Source organism: Sceloporus undulatus, chromosome 4, assembly GCF_019175285.1.
Source record: "Sceloporus undulatus isolate JIND9_A2432 ecotype Alabama chromosome 4, SceUnd_v1.1, whole genome shotgun sequence".
In the NCBI taxonomy this organism is placed as follows: domain Eukaryota; kingdom Metazoa; phylum Chordata; class Lepidosauria; order Squamata; family Phrynosomatidae; genus Sceloporus; species Sceloporus undulatus.
Window position 1 is genome coordinate 88565841 of NC_056525.1, and position 22454 is coordinate 88588294.

Genomic DNA, 22454 nt, shown 5'->3' on the forward strand with positions numbered 1-22454 from the left:
AAATATGGGTTATACAAGACTAATTAATTCTTGCTGTTGTTATTGTGCAATGAGGTATCCAATATCTCCTTTGGAAAGCTTTTTTCCCAAATGTACAGTGGCAACCATAGAGTGCTTGAGCACCAGACCCAATACCTTCAATGCAAGCAGCTGCTGGTTGGCTGGAGGATTGGGTCTGAGTGCCTTGAGCCTGCTGTGCCATCAGAGGAAAGGGAGCAACTTTCACCCTCCCAGATTTGCAGTGGGAACATGATGGTAGAACTTTATGCTCAACCTGTATCCAACAGGATCTTGGCCTCAGAATGAAATGTTATATAGAGCAAAGGAAAGAAGGAAGGAAGGAAGGAAGGAAGGAAGGAAGGAAGGAAGGAATACTCATGAGATCAGTGTTGAACAGGATCACAAGCACTGTCTCTGAAATTCTCTGTGACTTGCATTCGGTACCTTTAGGAGGAATTTTGGACAAAACAACTTATTACGATCCTTCTGATAACAATAATGTTTTAGACCAGTGCTCATTCCTGAGCTGTTGGTTGCTGGACCCTGGTGAGATTCCATGAAGAAAAGAAACAACAGTAGCCAATGGGCACAAATGTGGTATTTGTTCCTGGCATGTTTTTTTTTGGGGGGGGGGGATAATTGCTGGTTTCCTGCAGGTGGCTTGAGAAGACTTGTTTCAAACAACAGATTCAAAACAAAAAGTAATTAATTACAGTTATTGTTCTGGGACACTGCACCCCTGCAAATTGAGATGCCATTATAGACTCACTTTTATAAGAAATAACTCATTGCCTTTCCATTCCTCCAAAGGAACCAGAGCAGTTACTTTCCAGCAATTTAAAAACTTCAAACACACCTGAATACTATAAACTACTGGTGTGTGGCTTAAAATGCACTCTCTTCCCACCCACTTTGCTGTCACTTAAATAGAATGGAGAAGAAAACATAGCACAAACCAGCACTTGAACTACAGTATTAAATATGCTTCCTCCACTATTAGTGTAGATACTCCTGCCATCATAACTATGAAAGTAGTGTAGGGTACCATTAAATTGCTAAATTGTTTGAAGTTATCCTTTGCAAAGTTACAGTCTTTGCAAGGCAGCAACAAGAAGATTTCTTAAAATGAGCCGAAGCATGAAATGTTTAGCAATAGATATCAGCTTCAGTCACAAGTGGAATGAATCCCCAAGTTTATAACAGGACCCAGCTTAAACAGTATGCAGGTGTTTAGAAGATTGCAGATATTGAAAATTTTGGTCACGATTGATGGCTTGCTTGTTAGTAAGACAACTGATCTGCTCCATGGTGTAGTCTGAACTTTACAAGAACTAAGCAAGGTGTTGGACCTATTTTGGGAATGAGTTTCAGCACCTTGGTCATCTCCTTTCAAGTTTAGAAAATAGCAACAGAAGATACATGACAAATACTCAAAATAAATAAATTAACAAATATCCATGTAGACGGCTAGAATGTTAGATGAAGGCCAAGCTGATGTTTTCGTATTCAAGATGTTTTCAAAAAAATGTGAAGCAATTTTTTTTAAAAAAGTCTAAAATGGAAGAATATGGGGTTCTATGAGTATCTCCCATAAGCAGCAAATAATCTTAATAGGAAAAACTGAGATAGCTAGTTGCCACCTCCTGAAACTACCCCTGTTTTATATATATTAATTGCATACTAATCTGATCCTCAAGAGATCTTAATCCTGGAGTTTGTGAATTCAGTCTTGAAATAATTTTATAGGTTTTACCCAATCCTGGAATGTATGGTGTGACAGAAAAGAGTCAATCCATCTGGCCACAAGTGACATGCATGAGCTATGGTTAAGCATGCCAATCACAATATATGCTCATGTATACATCTAGAAATTTTAGTTAAATGCCTGACCCAAAAAAAACCTTTTGTCAATCTAGTTTAATGCTTATTTAAAAAAGGAACCATCCTCTGAGTAGAGGAGCAAAAGGTAAGAGCTTAGTCTGTCCCAGGAACATCTAAAAGAAGTATCACCCTTCCATCTACTCTCTCCATTGCTTCTGCCCTTTTTGAACACCTGGGTGGAAAAATAGTGGTGGCAGCAGGTCTTTGATGTAACTCACACAGTTATGGTTGTCATAATTTTGTAAGTTCTTTGTTATTATTGCTTCTTCCTTTACATCTTTAGTTATATGTCCCATTGAGTTTTACCCTCAATGCAGGTCATATTAAAATCCACAGTTTTGGCTTCCAAACTTATCCTCAGGTTATACTTGAGATTGACTTATAGTCAAGTATATACATTATCCTTTCCTTTACACAATTCTCTGCTATATGTCTAGCCCTAAGCAAAACTTGTAATTACTCCATAAAGGAAACATATTGTGTTGAATAGTACACTATCCTATGGACTGGATCCAGGATCTGCTTTGTATGAGTGGAAAGGCTCTACTTATGGAAGGACCATAATGGCAACAGAAATAAAATGGGGCTGGCTTCTGCTCCTTGTAGTTAAACACATTTACTATTGGGGATGTTAGAGATACTACCGTAGTTCATCTCACAAGCAGAGTAATTAGTATATACAAGCAGAAGGTGAGCAGCAACCAGGGCCACACCACCACCTCTCACACAGGGCCTATCAAAAGAATATAGCAGGCTTTGGATGCATTTATACTGTAGAAATGATGCAGTTTGACATCACTTTAAGTGCTGTAGCTCCATCCTATGGAGTCCTGGAATTTGTAGTTTTACAAGGTCTTTAGCCTTTCCTGCCAAAGAGTGCTGGTGACTCACCAAGCTACAAATCCCAGGATTATGTAGGATGGAGCCTTGGCAGTTAAAGTGGTGTCAAACTGCATTATTCCTACAGTGTAGATGCACCCTTTGACTGTCTTTCATTGTCTGGGCATGACATTCATGCTCAAGAGGGCATCTGCTTATAAATGTTATTAACAAATCCATTCGCATAATTAACCTATTCTACATTTTATATTTTATTACATTCCCTTGTGTTTATTGTCAGTGTTAACTGCTCTAAGCTGTCCTAAGTGGTGTGTAAATACTAGAAGAGTAGGACATAAGTTTTTGAATGAGTGTTTTCCAACAAACATGTTCTGGGCAACCAATTTCAAGATAACAATACCATATTAGCAATGGCAATGTACAGTGTAATGCACCTTTGGTTTTCTTTGACAAAACTAGTGAAGCAAGTTGACTTAAAAATAATAAAGGTTTCATAAAACATTCAAGTGAGATGTTCTATAGCATGTGCTCTTCAAAGTGAGAGAGAACAGCAAATCCAAAATGGGGGATGAATTAACTTAAAATAACTACAGACTAACTGATGCCAAAAGAGACCATGTGCAGCTAAGACCAACAAACAGGAATCACGTGCATACGTGCTTTGCCTAAACTCATATAGAAAAAGTCAAAATAGTTACTATTGCATACTATACAGGCTTGCTAAAGTTGCTATCTGTAATGTTTATGGGAAATAAGCACACATTTTTTCCTAGAAAAGAACAAGTTTTTAAAAGCAAAATTACTAAAATGAGCACCTGTAACCACAGAATGCATATCTTATTGATTCCTGACCATAAAATGTATTTCAAAATCAGAAAGGATACTGGGACAGTCAAGATCAGATCCAGTGGCTGCTTGGCATGCCAAGGAGATGAAGCCAGGATTGTTGCTGTTGTTCTTCCATCACCCACCACTCTGTGAGTGATCATTGGTAGCCCTCTGCCCTGTAGGGCCCAGGTGTTTGGCCCCATGATCCAGACTAGCTGTAACGCTGGATTCTCTTTCTCTGGAGAAACCAGTGGATCCTCTCCCATGGGGGCAGCTCTCCCAGGTTGAACCATGCAATGCAGACCAGGTACAGAAGTAGTGGCCATGGGACTTTTGAACTGCAGTTCCCAGAATTTCCCAATCGACATGGGCAGTGGGAGCTATGGTCCAAAAAAGGGTTCCCCCCCCCCCCAGTTCTTCCCCCAAGACCACAGCACACCTAAGTCAGCAGGACCACCCAAATGTTTGGGAAGCTGGAAGGTCTGACATGGCAAACAGGCAACTCTGCCTCTGACAGCCCAATTGCAAATTGGATCCAGCCTTATATTTGCTTTGGCTTTTCCAGAACATTTGAATAAGCCTGTATCACAGTCAATGATTACTCAGAAGATTTAGCAAAGCTTCTTTCTCTTGCATAGCAGCCATTTTTTCAACAGGGCTATTAGAATCCATAAATATCCAAGAGCATAAAAAAGCTTACGTGCACAGTTGCCAAATAGTAGGTATCTCAGTGGAAGAATACCATGAAACTGTACTGTAATCTCTGTATAAACATCACCTGAGCACAAAGAACACCTTTGCTTTTAAAGGATAAAAGTTTTCAATAAAATAAGAACATTCACAGAAAACGAATACTGTACAATAATAAAAGTACAACAAATGTATTTCCATTAAACAGGGACTTAGCCAAAGATATTTTATTTCCCTTCATTCCTTGCTTGCAATGACACTATTTAAAACAAAACTCTATATACAGTAATATAATCTTTATGAACAAGTATAACTTTCTTTTTATTTTTATTGACTATAATACTATTACTATCACTCTTATCATTAATGTTAACACCATGCTAACCTACAGAACATTCCTGTGTGCATTTATGCAGAATTAAGACTGGCACTTACTTTCAAGTAAACTCACTTCAATGACTAACATGGTTGCAATCCTATGCCCATTTACTTGGGAATATCACCCATTAAACGAAAAAGAATTTACTTCTGAGTACCCAACCATGAGATTGCATTGTTACTTCTGAGTAGCCACACATAGGATCACTAAGATCAATGGCTGCAGAGAACTGTAAGGAATGAGTTTTGGATTAGAAGCATTAAAAAAAGCTAATTTCCTTCCAGATGGATGACATGTTAATGCAGTCTCATTAAGGGCAATTGGAACGGGCTTTCTGCTACTGCCTATCACTTCCGACTGCACTGCAGTAATTTAATTTAGCATTTCATTACTGGAGTGAAAACCTACAGTTAAGAGACACATTTTACCAGGTTACCTTCAGATCCTCCCTGCAGCCAAATCAAAAGGAAAGAAAAAACCAAGACAGGGTTTTTCTTTCTGGGAAGCTCCAAGAAGACTCCTGAAAAGACAAGTTATATCAGAAGCAAAGCCTGGATTTCCCAACTACTAAAGGCTTGGTCAGCTGACTAGTGACCTTGCTTAAAAAGCAAACATAACTTAGATAGCACAGAGGATGCAAGTGCAGTTCATGTCCAGACGTGCTAAAAACATGACATTTTTAAGGATACTTGTAGGGGGAGAAGGTTAATTACTCTCTCTACACTTACTGTATTTTACTTCTGTACTCCCAGTGGAAAGAATGAAAACTTGTGATAAACTGCCATAAGAAAATGTCTGAATCCTGTATGGTCACATGAGTCTTATCAAAAACAGGATTATTTAAAACACTGTCAATAATTGTCAATTATTAACTATACAGTAGTGTCAGCTCCATCAAAATAATTCAGGGGGAAACAGAGAGGTGACTCTAAACTTATTTCCTCACGTTTAAGTTACATTGGTTTCAATACATTGGTTTTTATATCCCAAGAAGCATGCTAATAAAGATTGCAGCCTAAATGAATATTTAGATTTAAGATAGCATTTAGTTGAGTTAGCTGTTTGATAAATTATTTTTCATTTTTACTGGTAGAAATGGAACAATGCTTCCTGATTTGTTTTGTAGACCAAACACTGGAAATTTGTGGCCCTCCAGATGTTGCAAATTCCATAACCCATGGTCATTGACCATGCTAGCTTTGGATAACCTAAATTACCCCAGAAAGCTTGCAGCTCTAACATGGGTCCATCTAGCAGGCTTTTCATTAGGATACTAATCCAAAGTACTTTGAACAAATCGGAGAAGGAAGCTCCCAGCATCTCTGTTTGGGATAACATTCTGGCAGCAGGTGGGGCTTTCCCTTCTACTTGTTCTCAGTTGTCTGACAGTAGGTCCAGATGAATTTTTTTTATCAAACCACCAATTTGCCTCATTCACTTAATTTCACAAGATCTAAGAACATAAGAAGAACCATGTCAGATTTTACCAAAATGGCCTATCAGTTGCATAAGGGCATCAGGAAATGAGGACATTTTTCTCAATAAAGAATCTCTCAGCCAGCATCACTACTGATTGTGCCAGCTGGGAGTTGTAGTCACAAAAAGTAATCTTTTTCCCAAGATCAATCTACCTTCCAATTTGGCATGGACAGTCCTGGTTAATCTTCTATCATCCCACTTTTTCAGGAGCTTTTAAAATGTCCCAGTTTCTGTCTTCTTCCCACTTTCTTCCTTCGTCCTCAGCATAACTCATTCGCTGCAAACAGAGTTCAAAGTGCAAAACTAGTTTGGATGGAGTTAACCCAACAAGGGAGATAGTAGAGGAAGAAACAAATCTTGTCCTCTCCTGTAGCCTCAGACAAAGCAAACTACTGCAGTCTTTCCTAGATTGTGTGCTCTTCCTCATTAACAACTTTGGCCATCTTAACCACACTCTGAGTGCTGGCAGGAAGAAAGGAGTGTTATGCTACTGCTCTCTTTATCTTAAATCTTAAAGCAGACTAGATCAACAATGGGAAGGAAATCATACATGTTCCTGAGCTGAGACTTAAGTAGAACAAAAGGCTTTAAATTTGGCAGTGGGCTTTCGTGTGAAGAAATTGAATAAACAAGTATAGTCAAAGCGTAACTATTGTTCCCAAGTTGAAAAAGACACTCAAGTCAACTGCCAGTTTTGAGGTTTACTGTTGGCAGGGAAATCTCATTAAAGGATTTTTTTATTAGCTAATATAACTGCCCATGGTATAGATAAGGCTGGAATTGTTAAACTAACAGAATATGTTAGATGTTCCACGTTTCTGTCAAGGGGCATTTGAGGTGAAATGGCAGTCACAAAGGCTGCATTTAGACATCTATTCATATATCAGGGTCTCTTCAGTTCACTCTTTATTTATCAAAAATTTGGATCAGGAAAATGGTAGTAGGGAAAGATTAATACCCTCTCATTCGATGTGGATACGCATCAATTCAAATCGGAAATCCTTGCGGTCACTCTGTACCATACTATACTATACTATACTATACTATACTATGGTATAAACAAAAATGAAGATATCTGCTACAGTCTCCAGGTCCACATGAAGTTTTGGACTGATGCTAAACCAGATAAAAAGAATTAAGGAGATATATAAGAAAGAGAAGGGGGAAACCACAAAGGAGGAGTACAAATGAATAGCCAGTATTGGTAAGAGGAGAGTCAGAAAATCTAAAGTTCAAAATGACATCAGGCTCTCTAGAGAGATTAAAAATAATAAAAAGAGTTTTAACTATGTTTGAAGGAAGAGGAAGAACGAAAAAATAATAGGACCGCTGCGTAGACAAAATGGCAAAATAGGATACAGAAGAAGGCTAAACTGTTTAATACCTTCTTCATCCAAAAAGAAATCAGTGCTTCAACTGGTAAAAATAGAATAAAGCATGCAGTAAAAGTACCAGATCTTGTCTGATCTTGGAAGCTAAGCAGGATCAGTCCTGGTTACTACTTTGATGGGAGATGGACAACAAATATCAGGAGTTATAGGCTTTATTTCAGAGGAACAAGCCAAACCACTTCTGAGTATTCATTGCCTAAGACACACTATGAAATTGGTACCTATGAAAGGTACCTAATAACCCAGAAAACAGGAGCAGAATTCAAAATGACCTTGACAGATTGGAGAACTGGGCCAAAAAAAAAAAATCAACAAGGATAAATGTAAGGTACTCTATCTAGGCAGGAAAAATGAAATGCCCAAATATAGTATGGGTGACACCTGGCTTGAAAGTAATACATATAACAATGATCTAATGGTCTTAGTAGACCACAAACTAAATTTGAGTTAACAGTGCAATGCAGCAACCAAAAAAGCCAATGCAGTTTTAGGCAGCAGCAATAGGAACATAGTGCCCAATCAAGGGAACTATAAATGCCACTCTATTCTGCTTTGTGCAGACAGACCTCACCTGAAATAAGGGGTCCAGTTCTGGGCACCACAGTTCAGGAAGCATATCAACAAGCTAAAACATGTGCTGAGAAGGGCACCCAGGATGATCAAAGTTCTGGAAACTAAACATTATGAGGAATGTCTTAGAGAACTGGGTATGTTTAGCCTGGAGAAGAGGGGACTGAGAGGTGACATGATAACTATATTTAAATATCTGAAGGATGCCATGTAAAAGATGGAGCCAGCTTGTTTTCTGCTGCTCCAGAGACTAGAAACAATGGAATCAAATTACAAGCAATTCCACCTAAACATTAGGAAGAACTGTTTTACTGTAAGAGTTGTTTGACAATGGAATAGATTGCCTCAGAGGGTGATAGATTCTCCATCTTCAGAGACCTTTAAACATAGGATGGGTGGGCATTTTCAGAAGCGCTTTAGTTGTGTATTTCAGCATGGCAAGTGGATTAGATGGTCCTTGTCGTCCCTTCGAATTGTAAGATTCAATGCTTCTGTGAAAAAACAATGATTAGCATTCCAATCCCATATGGCGGTTTGGGAATATGTTAACAGCGAATTCAGCAAGGCTTATTCCCAAGTGACTTCCTTTAACGTTTCCATCCCATTGAGATGCATGAGTCACTGAGCTGCAGACTTCTTACAAGAGACAAAAGAATTATTTGAGAAAAAATGTTTTGCTGCAGATGATCAGACCTAGTATTAAATATCAGAAGTAAAACCTCATGAACCCCTAACCATCTTATTCATGTATACCAATTCCTTGATTTAATGCTGTCTTAACCTTCTCCCTCATTGAGCACTCCATGGAAGAGAGAAGGGTGCCCATCATTTGCTTAAGGTCCAGCCCCAAGGACTAAAGCACATTTAAAGTGGCTCACAGCCTTAATATTGTGTCTGTTGCTGTTTTTAAAAAAAGAGGAGGTAAATCAAATAAAAAACCATCTGTGCATATGCTTGATAATTAAAACCAGACTTGGCAACCCTATTCTAACCCAAAAGTCATATCAAGCTTTAGGATGGGCTGAGCACACCTATCTCATGTAGGATTCAGATGCTGATACAACAAATTCCCTTCAAGGGCAGGATTCTGAAATAGCTGTGCACATGAACCAGTTAAGAAATCCCTCTCTTGGCAAGGTGGCCATAGATGGATCCTTGGGTCTTCTCTATGCTATTAACCCACCCCTCTCTCTTAAAATAGCATTTATTCCATTCTCTTTCTCTTGTCTGTGTGTGATCTATAATTTCCTATTTAAAGAGTCTCCAAGGGGCTGTTCCAGGTTGGTGGTCCAAATGATCACAGAGCACCAAAGCAGTAAAAACAATGCATCAGATATAAATTTGCCCTCTTGGGGGATGTTTGTTATATATACTTTCATATATCCAGAAACACATTTAATGAGCTTTTAATCTGTCAGGTGAAGTACAATGTGGAAAATTAGTGATGCAAAAGAGAGAACTCAAATGATACCTGACAGAAATTATGCACTGGACAAGCTTTCATCTTGGAAGAAGTAAAGTCCTCGAATATTGTTACAGAAAACAGCCTGATGAGTATTTTAAAATGCTACATACATTGGTGATTCTATTTAAAATGTAAATCCTTAAATTTTGTAATATTTTGCCATTTCCAGTTGCACAGAAAAAAATTATTTACGAACCCCCTTCATTTATGATGCTACATTTTGCAGAGCTAATTCAAATCATTATTGTAGAAAAGTAAGATGAGCTGAGAGAATATGGTCAACACATAATCGATATTGATGGCATGGCTAGTAGAATCTTTTGATTCCACCAACATAAAGAATTAAGCTCAACTGACTGTTTAGTTAAACAATAATTCATCTGAGAGACATCTATAAGGCATGGCTTATTTGGTTCACTGCTCTAGAGAAACCCACAGAATCAGATCACTCACTATAATGAACAGTAATGAAATTGGCTGAGATCTGACATCAGGGCTGGTTAATGGTTAGTGTAAATTCCCACATGCAGTGTTACACATTAGGACTGGCTAGCATATATAAATCGTTAATCTCAACATGTGAAATTGTGTGTTAATTCTCCTATGCAACCATTGTGTTCAATGGCAACATTGTACAACTGAACCAAGACACCAAATGTGCAATCAAATACACAACCAAAGGTACCAGTAAATGTAAATCCATGCACACAAAATGCACGGCTTCCAACAGCCTGCATACACAAGGCACATCTGCATGCACAATGATGCTGCATGAACAACTCTTCTTCCACAACCTAGAATTAAAAGCAAGCATTCTGCCTTGGACAAAAATGTCCACCTTCTTCAGTACGAGGACTTATACATGCATAAGGCGCCAACAAGATTCCAACCAATATCTTCAGAATTTATTTTTTCTTGTTTCTGCAGGCAGTGATATTGCCATTGATATTTCAGAGAGATTTGCTTCTGTTTGATTTTGGGTACTGTGTGTTTTTCCCAACATTATGATGTTTCATATTGAGGATATGAAGCTGTGGCCATCCATGGTCACTAATCAGGCTTAACAACTTTGGCCAAAAGTTTGCCAATAGAAACATAATTATTATTGTATGCAAAACTAAATGCACATCAGCCTTAGTGTTTACTGTATATACCCATGTATACGTCTAGAAATGTAGGTCAAAAATTGATCCAAGAAACCTAAGTCGACTTATCCATGGGTCAATGTAGATATTGTACTTTAACTCTCATTTTAAAAAAGGAACCAGCCCCTGGTGAAAGGCAAGAGTGTCACTTACAATCATTGAACCCCCTCTATTTTCTCACTATTCAGACTTTAGTATGAGCACAAACAGTTATGCTTGCTGGAATTTTGTTTTCCTTTGCTTCGTCCTTTACATTCTTTGTTAGATGCCCTTTAATTTTACCCTCGATTTATACATGGGTCATATCAAAATCCATAATTTTGGTCCCAAAACCTGCCCTCAACTTATACATGAGGTCAACTTATAGTTAAGTACAGTATAAACTTGTTCCTCCATATTCACTAGGGTTAGGGTCACAAGACCCCCATGAATATGGAAAAACCGCAAATAACAAAAATACCATGTTTTTACATGAGAGGACACCTCTCTAGGAATCTCTGAATGCCCCAGTGCAACTCTGTGATCAACATCCAACAGAACTGATCATAGAACTGCACTGAAAGAACTACAAATGCCTAGATATTCCTAGAGAGAACATATTAATCAAATTCGTGAATAATCAAATCCGCAAATATCGAAGTCGCAAATATGGAGGGATGAGTGTATATGGTAATTTCAAAGAATTATCTTTGATGAAGTCCCAAGTGAGACAGACCCATAAATCTCTCCACCAGCCATTATCTTTAAACTCTGTACAGTATTTCAATCTCCACCTCTATGCAACAGTACTTTACTGGTGTCAGGAATAGGAAATGAGAGGATTCCAGTAACTCTTAGGATAGCCCTCAGCTTCCTCTCTGCCCTATACAGCTCCTTGCCTATACAGCTGCCCTATACAGCTCAGCTGCTACAACCCAGCACAAATTGAAAGGCAATGATCATCACTGGAACGAGATTAAAGAAAAGATAGGTCTTTGTACTGGAAGACTTCTACTATGCTTGCCAGGGTAGACTGTAGAAACTCGAGCTCCAACCATGACTAGCTCATACTGTTTTAATAAGCAGTGCATATAACTACATGGAGAATGCATTTCTTACCCTTCAAATCATATTAGCTCTGCTTCAGCACCATGACATCATCATCATCATCATCATCATTTCCCCCTTTATACAAGTTGGAATACAAAGCATCTTGAGAAGGATACCAATATCTGTTGTTATAGTGTGCCTTCAAGTCATTTCTTTTTTTAAAAAAAATTCACATTAAATATTCCAAATGTAACATGTAACCATTAAGGTAACAAGAAATACATAAACAAGAATTGAACACAATGAAGCAGAAAATAAAAGGTCAAAAAAGAGTAAATAAGGATGCTAACAGAGAGGATTATAGGGATGAAGCCTACAGCAGAGAACTGTAATGATAGTTCAAGTTGCACTAAGGCCTCTTACACAACATCTTATCAAAGCTGTAAATGATGGGACAGTAGGTTGACAAGAGTCTTCAAATCATTTCTGACTTATGGTGACCCTAGGGCTCATGAGGTTTTCTTGGCAAGATTTGTCAGAGGGGTTTTGACAATGCCTTCCTTTGAGACTTGGAAAGTGTGACTTGCCCAAGATCAGCCAGTGGGTTTCCATGGCTGAGCTGGGATTCCAACCCTGGTGTCCAAAAGTCCTAGTTCAATACAACATGCTGGCTTTCTTATCTACAATAATACCAGAGCATTAAAAAAAAAAACAGTCACTGCTATCAGATATTCAGGAATATGAAGGAAATCCTTTGGTGCAGAACTGTGTTCCCCAGTGCACTTCATTCAATGCACCTTAATCGCTTTGTTTCTTTCTCCTGGTTCTAAGTGTTTCTCAAACATGAATGGTTTGAGAAACCATGAACTGTGGAAAGGCACAAAACAAGTGAAGCAGCAAATGGCGCTCTTAACATTTAGAGCTTATAATTATTTGCTGTAAATATCTAAGGTATTTTTAGAAATAACTTCTGATTTGAGTTACTATAACATCCCTACCTTGTGGCCCTTAGTAAGACAAATACTTGCTAAGAAAAAGGAAGCAGTTGGTGCTTTATCATCATGAATGATCATGCCTCAAATTGAGCAACAGTAGCTGGAGGAATGGAAAATGAAATATGTTTACACTTAGAAAAGTTACTTTTTGGACAGCAACTCCCAGGATCCTCCATCTAGTGTGGACATTCTGGGTGTGGTAGTCCAAAATCCTGTCTAAGCTTAGAGTATGTTCATTATTTAAGTCTGTTAACTTGGAGCTAGGTAACACACAAGGACTGAGCATCAGCCAATGTCAGCATAATCAATTGTGAGTACTGATGGGAGCAGTAGGTTATCAACATCTGGAAGGCCAAAGCTGCATTTCTACATACCACGAAGATAGCTAGTTGCCACTGGACACTATAAGACTATAAGACATAATTCTGATGAAAATGCATAGAATTGTGCTGTCACAGAACAATTCTATGCATATTTTTTTACCTGGAAGTTGTACTGAGTTCAATTAAACTTTCTCCCTTTATTTAGAAATAAGCTCTACATGGATTCACTCTCTCCTAAGAACACTTACGAATGCAGTATTTGTTCCAGGGGTTCATAGGCAGGTCAAAATGGAATGCTTTAATGTTCTCACTATCCCCATTTCCTCTTCCGTTTTAGTTTCTTGCATCAGTCCATAGATTCTGTTAGTTGTAAAAAAAAAATTTTTTTTAATTGTCCTACATTTTTCTTCTTAAACCATTCTCCTTTGCTTATCACTGTGACCAATGTTCAAAGTTGTGCAATCATTGCAAAGCACATCATAAACCTGCTGGCAGAGCCAAAAAGCTGTCACACTTAAATAATAAATAAATAAATATGGAGAACTCCATGTGCCATTATTCCTCTTTTCTGCCATATAAGGTTAATACACCACTTCTACTTTCTCAGCTAAACCCTATGCTTTTAATGAAACTCTATGCATTGTAGGAGGGTTCCTAAATTAGAGAATGCTCCAACACACATGAACTCCGTGCTTTGCCAGGCACAGCATGAAATCTTGTTAGAAAGCAATTGAAGAGATAAAATGAGGCAAAAGAAAATTCAGACAGAATTCAAAAATGAAGGCTTCGCACTCTGTCAATGTGTGAAACAGTCTTCCTTTGCCAAAGATGCCTTTTTATTTGTATAATTTTTAAAAAGGTACCAGACAAAAACACCAGTGAATCTATGTGCAACTATCCATATGGAATTCTGAGTAGATTTGACTTGGGGCTGTTTGGATGTTCCTTTGACTTATACCTACAGCTAAGCTTGATTCTAGAATAAAGGTTTTTTGAAACTTTCCTTGTAAGGTACAACAAAATAAAATTAAGAATATTAAAGCAGTGAAGTTTTAGAAAGAAATCTTCATATAACCAATAAGCAATTCATGCAAGATAGTTTCACATCTTTGTGAGAAAAAATGAAGTATAATTTTGAACACTGGCCTTTTTGCAAACTGAGATATGGAAAAACCCTAGATTCACAGCCACTTGCAGAAGACAACAAGAAAGACAAGGAAATGGTTTGCAGTCTAATCATGACAGAGTAGCCAGATGTCCTACTTTAGGGCATGTCCTAGGATGTCCTACGGAAGATGATCCTCTATTTGAAAACATTCTCTATTTTCAGGGCTGTCCAGTCACTCCATCCCTTTATTTATATCCTGCCTTCTTCCCAAAAGTGGGACTCAAGGTGACTTGCAGAATAAGGAGAGATACAAATAAAATTGCATATAGCTAAAAACGTACAAAACTTTAAGACTAAAAAAAAATTAAATTGTCTATTAAAACCATACAAAACATCAGTTTAAAAACATAGATTAAAATGATACAGCACTATAACAGAAAAAAAATTATATAAAACAATCAGTTCCCAAACACTTGCTGAAAAAGAACAGTCTTCAGTTGATGGTCAAAGAGCCAGCTTGGCTTCCCTAGGGGGAGAAAAAGGTCCAGAGTGTAGGAGCAGCTACAGAGAAGGCCCTCTCCTGTGTTCTCACCAAACAAGCCTGTGAAGCTGAGAGAAGTGGCTCCTCAAAGGTTCTTGGAGTTTGGGCAGATTCATATAGAAAGATACAGTCCTTCAGATAGCCTCCACTTGAGTGGAAGCCTGTTTTGTAGATGAAGAAACCTACGACAGGAGATACAGGACCTGGAGATATCCCACCAACTACATGGAGAATAAACTAAGGAGCAGGTATATGTGCATAGGTCCCAACATTTCCAACAACAGATAGTTTTAATTAGGATTTTCTGGCTATGCAAGGTAGGACTGATGAGAATTGCAGTCCAACAATATCTGGAGAGTCACAAATTACCCATCCTTAATTCAAACTCTGTATTTGCCTCTGCATATTTGCCAGGGTGGGCAACTTCTACATGGGCCAGTTTTGTTCTCCCCTGGACCTGCTGCAGGAGACACCCTTAGCATTCCCAGATCCCAGGATCTGTGATCAATGCTTGGTTCTCAGGGTGAAGAATCTCAGGATGAGAGTGCTGCTTAGAAAAGTGTGTTTTTTGTGTCCCTCATTTGTTAGACTTGCTAGACTAGATGTTCCCAGGTTCCCTGATTCCCTCATTCCTCCCGTGGCCCCATCTTAGAGATGGTTGAGGATCAACAGAGGGATATCAGGGTTTTTAGTTTTAATTGCTGTTTTTATCCTTGATATTGTATTTTTAATATGTTATACTATTTAATACTGTCTTAAGGGAGGGAGGGATAAAGTGTTTTTAATGTCAATTTTATATTTATGTTGTAACCGCCCCGGATTGGTTGCAGCGGGCGGATATTCGGGCGGTTACAAATAAATTATTATTATTATTATTATTATTTTTGATTTGAATGGTACAGTAAGTTAGGGTTGCAGTCTAACAGTATTTTAACTGCCATGACTCAATGCTATGGATTGCTGGGATTTGTGAGAGATTTAGCTTTCTGTCAGGGAGCTCTGGTGCCAAAACAAACTACAAATCCCAAGTTTCCATAGCATGCCACGGCAGTTAAAGCAGTGTCAAACAGCATTAATTCTTCATTGTGGCAGCAGCTCTAGTCACCCAAGCCCAAAAAATGGGAGTGGAGATAAACCTTTAGTTGTCAGAAACTCACAACGACATTAAAAAAAAAGCAATTCAAAACTGCTATGTCAGCCAACCAAAACCACGCTTTGCTTTAGAGAAGATCTTCCTGCACAGTTCCAGGAGCACAATTCTCCTTATTTTGCCTCTCTAAAAATAAAATATAAAAACATTCTAGCAGCAGTTGGGAGCAATATACAGGAGTTCTGGGGCCTACCAAAAAACAGGTGAGAGCAGTATGCCCACCCCTCAAGGGTATAGCTGTGGGGGAGGACAAAATGTGGACATTCCTCTTGAAATGAGAGTTCTTTCCCCCCAAAAAATGCAATTTCCCTTCAGTATCCAAATTTCTAGTATTGCAGTAACTTCAGACTTCAGTTGAGCATCTAGAAATAGAATCCAGGTGTCCAAAGGAAAGGGACAAAGTAACCAAGGGAATGCAAACACAGCAAATGTACGAGTTCTAGGTGTGAACAATTTTCAATGCCCTACTCTGCAGTTTCAAAAATTTGATGGAAAATTTCATGAGGAACAGTATTCTTATTTGGGGAAGCATTCCCCCCCCCCATTTTTGCCTCTTCTATCTATACTCCTGCTACCCTGCTCTGCTTGCATACATTTTATGCCAATCTGTGTCTTCTTTTGCCCTTTGTGAAGACATTAAATCAGGGTGGGAATCATGGGGTCACCCAGATATTGTAAGGATTTGAATACCGCAGCCTTAGCCAGCATATTCGGTGATGAGGGATAATGGGAATTGCAGTCCAACCATATTTGGTGGCCCACTCCTACCCTAGATCATAAGAAACTCTGAAAAGGGGACAGCAAGTGATTTGCAAGGAATGAAACTGGTTGTAGTGGCCTGCTATGGCCTGTACGTCTTCCGTACCCCTCTTCATCCTGTGCAGCTGTAACACAGAAAGGATTGTATGTTTTGGATTAGTCAGCTACATTTAAACACAGGGCAATTTTTAAACCTCAGTCATTGTGGGTTTGGTTGTATTTTAGTTTGAACTGGTAAGGTGCTTAGAGACTTTACCAGATCTGGATATGTGTAAACTCATTCATGCAAACAAATCTGGCAATTGTGTAATTAATAATTACTGAACACACACTCAATTACTTTCAAGATTATTGGCAAGCCTTCCAAAGAGTCTGACTCCCTAAGCAGTTAAATAGCCATTCAACAAGATGGCACAAATGGATATTCATTGAGCCTAAAAATCCTAATTTATTTTAATAGATAAAGCTTCATCAGAAATTCTCCTAAGCAGATTACTTCTCAGGCATATGCATCCCTTCTTACATTTTTTAGGTGGAAGTGTTTCATGAAAACGTTGCTTATTTTTGTTTGCTTGCTTTTAAAGAAGACTTTTCCCTCCAAATATACCTCCTATTATCATATAGTTTGAATGATCCCTTCCATTTCACTGCATCTTTTAAAACATATCCCAACAGCCCGATAGAAAAAGAAAGGCATTTTCTAAGGAGTAAATCATTAACTCACTGAAGTCAGTGACAAAGGTCCCATTGACTACTCTGGGATAAGAATTTGGACATAAGTCAAAAGGGAAGCCTGCCTTCCCCAAATGGGCTTGCAGTTTCAGAAATGTGTATCCTAGAATGAAGGTCAAGATCTCCCATGGAATGTCCACATGCCAAATACTCAGAGAATTACGTTTTTGCAAAATTAGACAATGTGCTATTTTGTTCATACTAAACTGATGGTGCAGGAGAACCTCTACATTACAGAAAGAGGGGAAATGGTAGCTGTAATAAATATAAAACTTCTGGATGTGTCACTGCATTCAGGCTTGCACCTGGATGCTTGGATGGTGGCTACAGACAGAGTTCAGTTCTCCTGCTTATGCCAACTGAGACTATTCCTAGTGAGCTCAGTCATGTCTTAGATACATCTAGATTGGATTACTACAAACAGGGACGTAGCTAGGATTTTAGGAAGGTGGAGGTCCAGACTAAGTGCCACCATTATAATGGGGCTTGAGTGCAGCGGCGCAGCAGCACACACCATTCATTTTTCTAATGGAAGGGGGGGTCCGGACCCCAAGAACACCCCCCCTTGGCTGCGTCCCTGCTACAACATGTCTTCATAGTAAGGTTTCACAAGCTGCACTTGGTACAGATTACAGCAGGGAGAATACTGGTGGGCACTTGCTCACAGGCAGTAGCAAATGACAGTTTCCATGTCAGTGAGGCAGTTAATTCACTCTGAGTTTTGGAGTGCATCTACACTGTAGAAATAATGAAGTTTGACATCACTTTAAACTGCCATGGTTCCATCCTACAGATCCCAGGATCTGTAGTTTGGTGAGGCACCCACATTCTGGCAGAGAAGACTAAAGACTGTATAAATTACAAACCCCAGAATTGCATGGGACGGTGCTATAGCACTTACAGTGGTGTCAAACTGCATTATTTCTTCAGTGTTGACGCACCTGTAGTCTGAGCTTTAAACTAGCTGTCCAAAGTTCTGATCTCTATGCACCAAATAGGATGACCCCTGTGAAGCTTAGACTAAACCTCAGTAGCATGTCTACTGCCTTGTTGACATCAGATCCCCCCATCCACCACTCTTCACAGGATTCTGTTATACCTGTCCTGCAAAATCTGCACTGGTTATCAGCTTGTTTCCTAGCAATGACTTTTAAAGCCTTAAATGATTTACACCTAAGATACCAGCCTGCCCACACTCTTAAGATCCGTCAGAGAGGTTCTTATCTGTGTTGTAGTTATGATGCAGGCGCAGGTCTTAGAAACAAGGGAAAGGATCCTCTTGGTGGACACAACTAAACTCTGGAAATCCTTCCCCCAGTAAGCTAAGCCAATACACCAATCACTTCTTTGGGTGCATCTACACTGTAGAAATAATGCAGTTTGACACCATTTTAAGAGCTATAACTCCATCCTATCAAATCCTGGGATTTGCTGTTTTACACAGTCTTTAGCTTTCTCTGACAAAGAGCGCTGGTGCTTTACAAACCTACAAATCCCAGGATTCTGTAGGATGGAGCCATGGCAGTTAAAGATGTGTCAAACTGCATTATTTCTACAGTGTAGATGCACCTCTTGACTGTCCTTCATTGTCTGGGCATGACATTCATGCTCAAGAGAGTATCTGCTTATAAATGTTACTAACAATTCCATTAGCATAATTAACCTATTGTACATTTTATATTTTATTACATTCCCTTGTGTTTATTGTCAATGTTAACTGCTGTAAGCTGTCCTAAGTGTTATGTAAATACTAGAAGAGTAAGACATACATTTTTGAATGGGTGTTTTCCAATAAACATGTTCTGGGCAACCAATTTCAAGATAACAATACCATATTAACAATGGCAAAAAGAAGTATTCCCCTTGGCTCTCCAGCAGTAAACTGACCTACATTTCTATAATATATACAAAAATAGGACAGTAAGTTATTCTAAGAAATACCCCCAGTGCCTTCAGGGTTTTGACAGATTAATATATTTTTAAAAAAACCCATAGGCACAACAGGTAAAACACACAGAAAGCAACCTGCAAAAATTCCTACTGTGAAACTGGGATTTTATTTAATTCTTGCTTTTCATTAATAAATTAAATAAAAGAAACTCATGTATCCTCTTGCCCAGTTTCTTGCCCAGTTTTAATGTAGGTCAGTTTCTCTATCAAAGCATCCTACCATACGCTGCTCCACCATTAATCAATATTCAGACCTTTTAGGACCTTCTGCTTCCTAGCAACGTCCATATCCATTGCTTTTAGAAGAGCTCAAATAAGTGTTTGATACTGTAAGTTCTTATTTGCACCTGTTTAAGTAATCAATGTTTTTTTTCAATAGGACATAGTAGAAGGATAAGTGGCTGGAACAACAAAATCTAATACCCTTCTCCAATACTCTGCCACAAGGGTTCACGTGCTAATAATAATTGAAAAAATGTTACTATATTCCTATACCTTCTCCAGCAAAGAGAGATGCATGTGGTGGCTTCAAGCACACAATGATGAAGCTCAGATGCAGCTAATTCTACAATTATCTGGTAATCCAGTATGAAAAGTGATTTTGTAGTACTTTTGGGACTGAGAGAAAGAGGTTTGTAGCATAAGCTTTCCATCTACACTCTAGTAAAAACTTCCTGATGGTAAAAGCTGTTTGATAGTGGAACTCACCCCCTCAGAGTATGGTGGAGTCCCCTTTGGAGCCTTTTAAACAGAGGCTGGATGGCCATTTGTTGGAAGTGCTTTGACTGTGTCTTCCTATGTAGAGTGGATGGCCCTTGTGATCTTTTCCAACTCTAGGCCTCTATTATTCTAATGGTCATTGCGCATTGACCATCTGATAGATTTGTAAGAGATGGGTTTCTACCCTCATCCATTTCACATTGCAGAATTTCTTCTTAAAATTGGGTTCTGGCTTTTTTCAGAAGGACAGTTTCACTGCTATTCTTACTGTGCCTATTGGTACTGTGCATGTTGGGGAGAGTACAGTTTAAGACAGAAAGGAAAGAAATTCACACTACAAAAATAATCCAGGTTGAATCCTTGTTGTTCATACATGTCCTGAATGCACTCGATACATTCTTTGGTTGGGTGCGGAGTGGCGGCAAAAAGACCACTTAATCCATTATATTCAATACCAGTTCCCCCCCCCCCCCCCAGGTTTTCCTGAAAGACACACATCGATCCACATCTTCAGAAGTGTGAATAAGCTTCTGAATCAATTCAGATTGCTTTGTATCATTCAAGGGAATGGAGGCAGTGACATTTTATCCTGAAACGATGACATGTGTGAATAACAAAGGGGTTACAATGACTCGAAGAGATTCACGAACCCAAAACAAAATGGGAACAACAAACCCAATATGCATCAGTGTGGCGATCTGCATCTCCTCGGGACAAAATAAAATGAGTATGAATGCTCCCTTAGTCATCTATAATATGGCAGAAGCATTTGTGCTATGATGGAAAGGGTGAGCCCATCTCCTTTCTCCTGTCTCAATGTTTCAAGCCAATCAACTTGGTCATGTCTGAAAATGTCTCCACAGACAAAAATTCCTAAACCTGTAAACATCTTCAAATAAGAGAGGAGTTTTGTGCTTCATTTAATACACACATAATTTATTATGTTTTTGAGAAACCAGACACTTTTCATCTATCAGCATTTTAACACCAGCATTACTCCATTTAAGCCACTTAACCCAGAAGCATTACACTGATTTTAGAGTAACTTGTGACCAGAATTAAGTACCTAGTCTTTAGCTTGTCCTACATATTTCATGATGATTAATAGCCTAGTTGTTTTGGGATGGAAATTTTATAAGCAATTTTGCAAAGTGCAGATTTCCACTTAAGAACGTGCTTTGCTTACTCTCTACCTGTGTTCAAATCACCAATAGATATTTTCCTGTCCTGTGACCAAAATGCTGATGAACAAATATCAGCAAGAGATGGAGGTTTAAAAAAAAAACCTAAATAGAACAAAAACAACAACATTGATTATTTTGGATACAAGCATGATATATGGCTTATAAGGCTACTTAAAAGGACAGTTGTTTTGCTTTTGAAGAAAAATCAAGCATCAAAGCAACTGTGGTATCATGCCTTAATTGGAAAGGAAATTAGCTGACAAGGAAAAAAGAGTGTTGCTTTAGAGAATTAAGCGTATGCAAAAGTGCACTTTCGATTTAATGGATCTCATTACTGACACTTTTAGAAGGTGACTGAAGAATTAATGGATGAATATATGAATGAATAAAAGGAGAGAGAAAACACCAGAAAACACCAGAGAAATTGATTATAAACTCTCCCAATTGTATGAACAATTAAAACAGTTTAGCAATGGTGTGGAAAAATATTTAAGAATAAGAGGAACTATAGAGAAAGCCAGTGTGACGTAGTAGTTTGAGTGTTGCACTGTAATTCTGGAGGCCAGGGTTCGATTCCCACTTGGCCATGAAACCCACTGGGTGACCTTGGGAAAGTCACATGCTTTCAGCCTCAGGTCAAAGCAGTGGCGAACCTCCTCTGAAATCTTGCTGAGAAAACCCCATGATAGGGTCACCATTAGTCCCGATGTATTGAAGGCACACATCAACAGCAATGAAAGCAACTATGCATATGACTAGATATATATTGGCTACATAAAAAACAATGATCAACAAATAGAACAAAGAAAAAAAATCCTTTGCCAGAGCTTAAAAACTGTCTTTTGACAATAAATGCTTGTTACCATGGATTGATGAAAGTAATGAATGCGCTCAATTTCATATAATCCAGTTTTTCAAACAGAAAATTTTAAACAGAGCCTCGGTGCATCATCACATTAGAAAATATTTCTCTAAAAAGTCACACAGGTTTGTTACAGTTTTCTTTTTTCCATGTCAATCTTAATGTCAATCATTATCCTACTTGAGAGTATGTATTTCCCCTGGAAAATGATTAACCATCCATTATGAAGCCAAGCCCTCCCGCCGGTCCATCTGCCTTGGTCCAGGCCTTGGAGGTGGAGGAACTGCTGGACCACTTACCCTTTTCCTCCACCACTCCCTTCCCCTTCTGTGTCATGTCTTTTTAGATTGTAAGCCCGAGGGCAGGGAACCGTCTAACTAAAAAGATTGCATGTACAGCGCTGTGTAAATTTACAGTGCTTCATAAATAAAGG

The 22454-nt window shown here is 38.6% G+C and overlaps 1 protein-coding gene across 13 annotated transcripts in view; it reads right to left on the reverse strand.

Annotated features, from left to right (window-relative positions):
• The window catches only part of KANK4 (KN motif and ankyrin repeat domains 4), a 68632-nt gene that overhangs the window by 37063 nt on the left and 9115 nt on the right, over window positions 1-22454 (reverse strand). The window contains exon 1 of one of the 13 annotated variants that reach the window (XM_042461305.1): window positions 13264-13285. The exons of 1 other annotated variant lie outside the window; for it this stretch is intronic. The gene's annotated coding sequence lies outside the window, so the exon portion shown is untranslated. Of the gene's footprint in view, window positions 1-135; window positions 3505-3536; window positions 3968-3988; window positions 4189-4249; window positions 4303-4674; window positions 4975-5026; window positions 5198-5346; window positions 5377-13263; window positions 13286-22454 lie in introns of those variants that run through there. 11 more of the 13 variants (XM_042461302.1, XM_042461294.1, XM_042461296.1 and 8 more) reach the window with 11 other exon arrangements.